This window comes from Labrus mixtus, chromosome 16 (assembly GCF_963584025.1).
Source record: "Labrus mixtus chromosome 16, fLabMix1.1, whole genome shotgun sequence".
In the NCBI taxonomy this organism is placed as follows: Eukaryota; Metazoa; Chordata; class Actinopteri; order Labriformes; family Labridae; genus Labrus; species Labrus mixtus.
In genome coordinates, this window is record NC_083627.1 from 4,920,822 (window position 1) to 4,926,821 (window position 6,000).

Below are 6,000 nucleotides of genomic sequence, written 5' to 3' on the forward strand. Positions count from 1 at the left end.
AGAAGAATAACATACTGTACTCACTGATTAACTGTGTTTCTAGATCACGCTCATTTCAGGTAAATTTACATGCAGTGTGAAGATACGAGCATAATAAAGATCACTAGCATTAGCATGCTAACACAACAATGCAGCGCGGGTTGTTTTGGTTTCATGCTCGTGCTCAAGGGCGACATCTGCTGGATCAAAAAATCGCACATAAAGCCTTTAAAGACCAACCTGACATAATAAGTCATGTTATCATCACGTCAGTCTCCCTAACTAACCTGTGATTGGTAGAAGACTCTGAAGCTACTAGCAGTGTGTTGAGGTTTCTCTCATTCTGTTAAACTAGTGGAAAATATTTCCCATATTTTCTCTAATTTTTTTCAAACATTTTACAGTTTCCAGTTTGGCTCCCACTCGCCCCGCTTACTAATGGTGCTCATTTTGTTTGCTGCATTATTCTCTTCATAAATGTTTTCTTGAGTCAGTCTGAAAATCCTTTCCATTAAAAAACCAATGGTTCAGTGGTTCTTACTTTGGGAACCAGAGCTGCTGAAAAAGTGTGCAGTCACTGTTGAGCTCTATGGGTGGAGTGTTCCTTTAAATAAGTGATCACCTGACTCGTATAATTGTTGACAGCTCGGAGACTAAATGTTTTTCATCCTCCATCAATGAATCTGCAATTAAAGCTGTGTGACCTTCTGCCTCGTTACAAGATAAAAACAAATCTCACAGAGCACAGATAAAATAACAAAAAACACGGTGTCGTCTCATAGTGAACTTTGTCCTGCGGGAGTCCGTCACAAACCGAGGAGTAACGATGCACATAACACCAGATGTCTGAAGCCGTCCCGGCCGGCGGGCTGCTATAATTAGCCAGACACACTTGAGTCCGAGCCAAGGAGAGAGCAACATCTGCAGGAGGTGAAGCCCAAAAAATCGCCCACGGTGCTGCTGGGAATCGCTCCGCTCACTGAAGTCTCTGCAGGGAAACACTCCGAGGGAACAGCCGGTATTCCTAATAACACGCACGGGCCCCTGAAGTCTCCACCTAAGCATACGTGATAGAAACGATAACCTGCAGGGTGGATCTTTTTTTTTTTTGTTTTAGTTTAACATTTTCGGTGCAGCAGGGAGATTAAAAATTCTGCAGCATCAGTACAGACTGTTCCAGTTCCCTCCGTACAGGCAGTACCGTCCTGAGCTTTTAATCTCTTAAAGTTTGATGTCTGAGTGTGGTTTTTTTTTTTTTTCTCCTGATTTCAGCGTGTTTGTGTCCCTGCTCATCCAGCTGTTGCTGCGGCAGGACCGCTTCGGTATAGACTTCATCCAGTCGAGACAAACAGTCAGAGGTGATGCATGAATCATTTTTATTATCATGAGGTAAGATCATCAGTGGGATAAAACTGATAACTGAAACTGATAAAAAGTCAAGCTCCTGATGATGAATTCAGTGAAGCTGAAAGCACATCTGAATGGCGAGGAAGGCATGTTGATTCATGTTGATTCAACAGGGACATAGTCCTGCTTCACCTTCTGTCATTTTGATCCTGGTGGGCTCTGAGTGACCTTCTCTTAACCCGTTTCCCCATAAGCACTCGTGAACATTTTTAGAGAATTTCAGGAGGACTGCCCCTGAAATCCTCCTGATCTGGATGTTCATAGATTTACCTCACAGCGAGAGACTATCACTGTCTGACGGGGGACGGGGGGGGGGGACGGGGGGGGGGACGGGGTCTCCTGAGGCAAGACATGACGTCAAAAAGACGCGGAACGAAGCATCAGCAACTGAGCGCAGGGAAAACGTCATCCCCATCCCCCCCTTCCCATTAGCTCGAGCTGAATTCTCCTGATTATATCCTGCTGCATTCTCACACCAGCTTACCCTGACTTCAAGTGGAAAAAAATACTATTTGGCTTATAGGAGAGACTACGGATAAAGTCTGGGTGAAAAACGTGGCTGTTTGCGTTCACACATGCAGCTTATCTCTAAAAACTTCAGGAGTTTTCGAGGAGTTTTGTGCAAGTGTGAAAGCACTTCTAGACGATCCCAAGAGGTCGACATGCTTCTTAAGTAAATACAACACTCCTTTAAAGTGACTTCTTCTACTTTCATTTAAAGATATTTTTAAATGGGACATTGCATAGGGAGACTGCTTTTTGCACAGCATAATACAGTATTTTCAGGGTGATACATACATTTACTTTTTGTTTTTGAGTTGGGCACATATTTGCAGATATAGTTGTTCATGGCGGTTTTAAATATACCAACTTTCCTTTATTCTATTTTCTTTGTTTTAATGGATACAGAACTTAATTCCTGTTCATTTTTAATGTCTTGCTCTATATTTTGTCTTCAGTGTCTTTCTGCATTGAAAGAAAATCTCTCTGTAGCGCCCGTGTGTAAGAAACGTAAAGCATGAGTCAGTTTGCGTTCATGTATTATCTGGAGGTCGCTCTCTGCTGTCTCAGAGGAGAAGAGACGCTGTGTTTCTGTCACTGATGGACCTTTGTTTACTGAATAATGCTTCCTGTCATTTAAAACGTGTAGGGAACGTTTCAAACCTCATAAACTATTTTCCATTTTCCTGAAGCTGTCGGAAAGATCGGATTCTATTACAGTGACAACACACACACACACACACACACACACACTAACACCCTGAGCATAGACCTGTTTACCCCTCTCCCTTCCCTCCTCTTCATCCATTCATGGAGTCAGATTAAATGAGCCTGTTAATCCCCCGCTGCACTCTTCTCACAGACCCCCGTCATGTACCCGCCACAGCTGACATCTGAGCCTTGTGGACGGAGCCGGAGTCAGAGTTTCTTTATTCTTCTGAATGATGGGGTTTGTATCGGGATTCTTGCTGCCCAGAACACAGAAGCACAGAGGCTCTGCTCATCCCAATTATGCACAGAGAAGATGAATAATCCAGCTGACACCCACAACCCAGCTGTTGGGTCAGGCAGAATATCGGACCGTCATCGACTTTGGATACGTCGCTTGTTCCCTCCTTCATCGAAAGAGAAAATCAAAAGTGAAATGTTTTCATCTATTTGATTTATGTCTGTAATCATTTCTTTGAAACACAGATCACGTCGTTGTTTTACGAGGTCTGATTTATGTGGTGCTCCCTCTAGAGGAATTCTCCAGTAACACACGTTGTATATAGGCAAGTATGTGAATATTTAGATTCACGACGCAGCCGGCTGTCTACACGTACGAGTGGTTTAATAGCAAGTATAAATGAGGGAAAAACAGGTTTCAGGCCTTCTTTAACATGGATTGATCCCAAATCAGACTACAAGGGATTGATATCATTTCATGAGCTGGAAGGGGGGATTTGAGTTTACAGATCTTCTTATTTAATCTTTTCTCATCTTTTACAACTTAATACAAAACTGAAGTGATATTATCGTCGTTTTTTAAAGGTAGCCCCAACAATACACAAACATGAAACCCCGTCTGGATGCAGGCTGTGGACACCAACTCTTCAAATAACGTCATGTAATGTATTTTAAACAAGTCTGTCACTAAAAGACTCCCCTCTTCAAAAACACCAACATCAATAAAAAGAAGGAGGTTCAGTTCCTGCCGGTCGTCTTATTGCTCTCATTGAGAGTCAAATATATCCAAATAAAAGGTTTGAGGGCCGGCGCGTGCCGAGTACATGCAGCATTACATAACTCTCTCAACGGATATTAGCCTAATTCCTCGCATGTGTTTTCTGTGCAGGAATGCAGCCTGTGATCGGTTCCCATGAGCAGAGACATGAGTGGAAAAAGTGTGCACACAGTAGACGGAGAGGGAAAGCAAAGACGAGGCCAGGCATGTGAGCGGTAGAAAGTGTAAACCTCTCATGTGTCTCGCCTCCTTGTCATGTGGTTCACAAAGAAGCGCGTTCAAGTCCGCACTGGTGATCGAGCCTCTTGGTTCCCATGATTCAGCTCATGGAGCCTCCGTGATCAAACGGTCATAAAAGTCTTCATCAGGCACGTGGGGCGTGGTAATCGTCCGCTCGTGTTCAATACGGAATATTTCAGGAAATATTTGTCTTAAAATGTCACAAGGTTCAATTTAAAAGTCAGAGCTCAAACATTCAGGCTCTTTGTTTGACCACAGGAGAGATTGATGTTTCTCGTAGACATGAAGGTGAAATATTTGATTTTCAGTTTAATAAATGTCTCTTAAAGCCCTTTATTCTCTGGGTTGATAATCGAGTCTTTGGACACAGGAAGCCTGAAGACTTTACAGAATTCTTCAGTATGTAAGCTGTTTAACCCCTTTCACAAATACACTGCACTCTTGGTAATTCCCAGAAATTCTCCGGGTAAGCTTCATGTGAACACAGACGACTGTGAGTCCATGTCTGTATTCAGCAGGTAATCAGAAAATACAAAACGGGGCGGCTGCGGCTCAGCTGGTAGAGTCGGGGCCTCTCGACCTGGAAGGCCGAGGGTTCGATCCCCAACACGTCCGATGTGTCCTTGGGCAAGACACTTAACCCCGCATTGCTCCCGCTGCTTCGGGGGCGGTGCATGAATGGATTAGTGTTGTACTTACTCTCTGATGGATAAAAGCGTCTGCTGTGTGAGTGTGCGAGGGTTACGACGTTCATCATGTAAGTTCAGACGTCGCTGAGTTTGTTATTGTGAGTTTGTGCACCGATAACGTCAGCGTTAGTTACAACTTCAATCTTACACCTGGCTTGAAGTCCTTCATTAAAACGCTGTTGTCATGGTGCATCATTTTGAAAGGTAGGATAACTAAAAGACGATGAGGAGCCGAGGCTTTTACCGGATGTTTGGCGTCTGCAATGCGTCCTCTGTGATACATGAAATCCCTCAGAAGATGACTTTGTCTTTACTCCCTCTTTCGTTTTCCACAAGCGGAGATCATTTCATCCGTCCAATAAAAGAGTTAAATGACTTTATGTTTCAGTCAAAGCTTTAGTAATGAAAATAAATTAACTTTTGGAACAGCACTGCGCTCACTTCTCCCGAAACCGACCAATGAGAATCAAGCCGGGACTTACACATCAGCTTTTATCGACAGCAATGGCGGAGGAGATGCTAGTCGGACTTGTCTTTCTGTGGGGTAGAATTTTTCAGACGTAGATCTGCTGCTGCTGAGCGTCCCGGTAAACATTTCACATGTTCACACTCTGAAGTTCACTTCGGCGCCTGCAGCGCTCTGTGACCGCTCGGTGGTATTTCACACCGCTCACATCGCTGGAGAGCCTGCAGAAGTCGGGGCTATGTTTGGAGTCTCCTTGGACGTAGGACGTGTTACATGATCCTATCAGTAGATACTCCTCTTTTACACAGACGCACTGCAGCCTGCAGCGTGCTCTTAAACCAGACTGATACCAGGACACACAGCGCTGATGTTAAATCAAGTAGCTCCATTGTGTTAGGAGAGACTTTCAAAGTACCTGTAAAAGATTCAGAGTGCTCTTTTATCTTCAAAGAGCGGAGGATCAGCAGGCTGTGAAAACACAGACCTGCTCTGCATGCTTTGATCTCTGATCTGGATAAATGAAGCAGCTGCTTTCTGCAAAAACAACAAGAGGAACCACCTTTTGTCTTTTTCTAAGAGCTGAAATCATAAAGGTCAGGGAGGGGAGGAAGACTCCCTAAGGCCACGCTGACACGAGAACGAAAATTGTATTTAGTTTCAAACGTGTTCGGACGACAATGTTTTGATTACGACCGCTGTGCACACGCATCCACTAAAATGATTATGAAGGCTGTAGTATGCATGCCAGACCACTAGTTGGCGGTGTGACTTTGTAAAGAAACCACACACACGTGCTCACACACTCGTCCACAGAGCGGTGTGGAAGGATAGAAACTTACTTGAAAAGCTAGTAAGTTTCAAGAAAACCTCGACTGGGAGGGAGCAGCACAAACACAACCCGGGAGTCCGCCATTGTTGTTGTAGTCCAGCTACTCGCCCATTGCTACTGACTGGAACGTTAATGCTCATGTGTGGATCAAAGCATGCAGAGC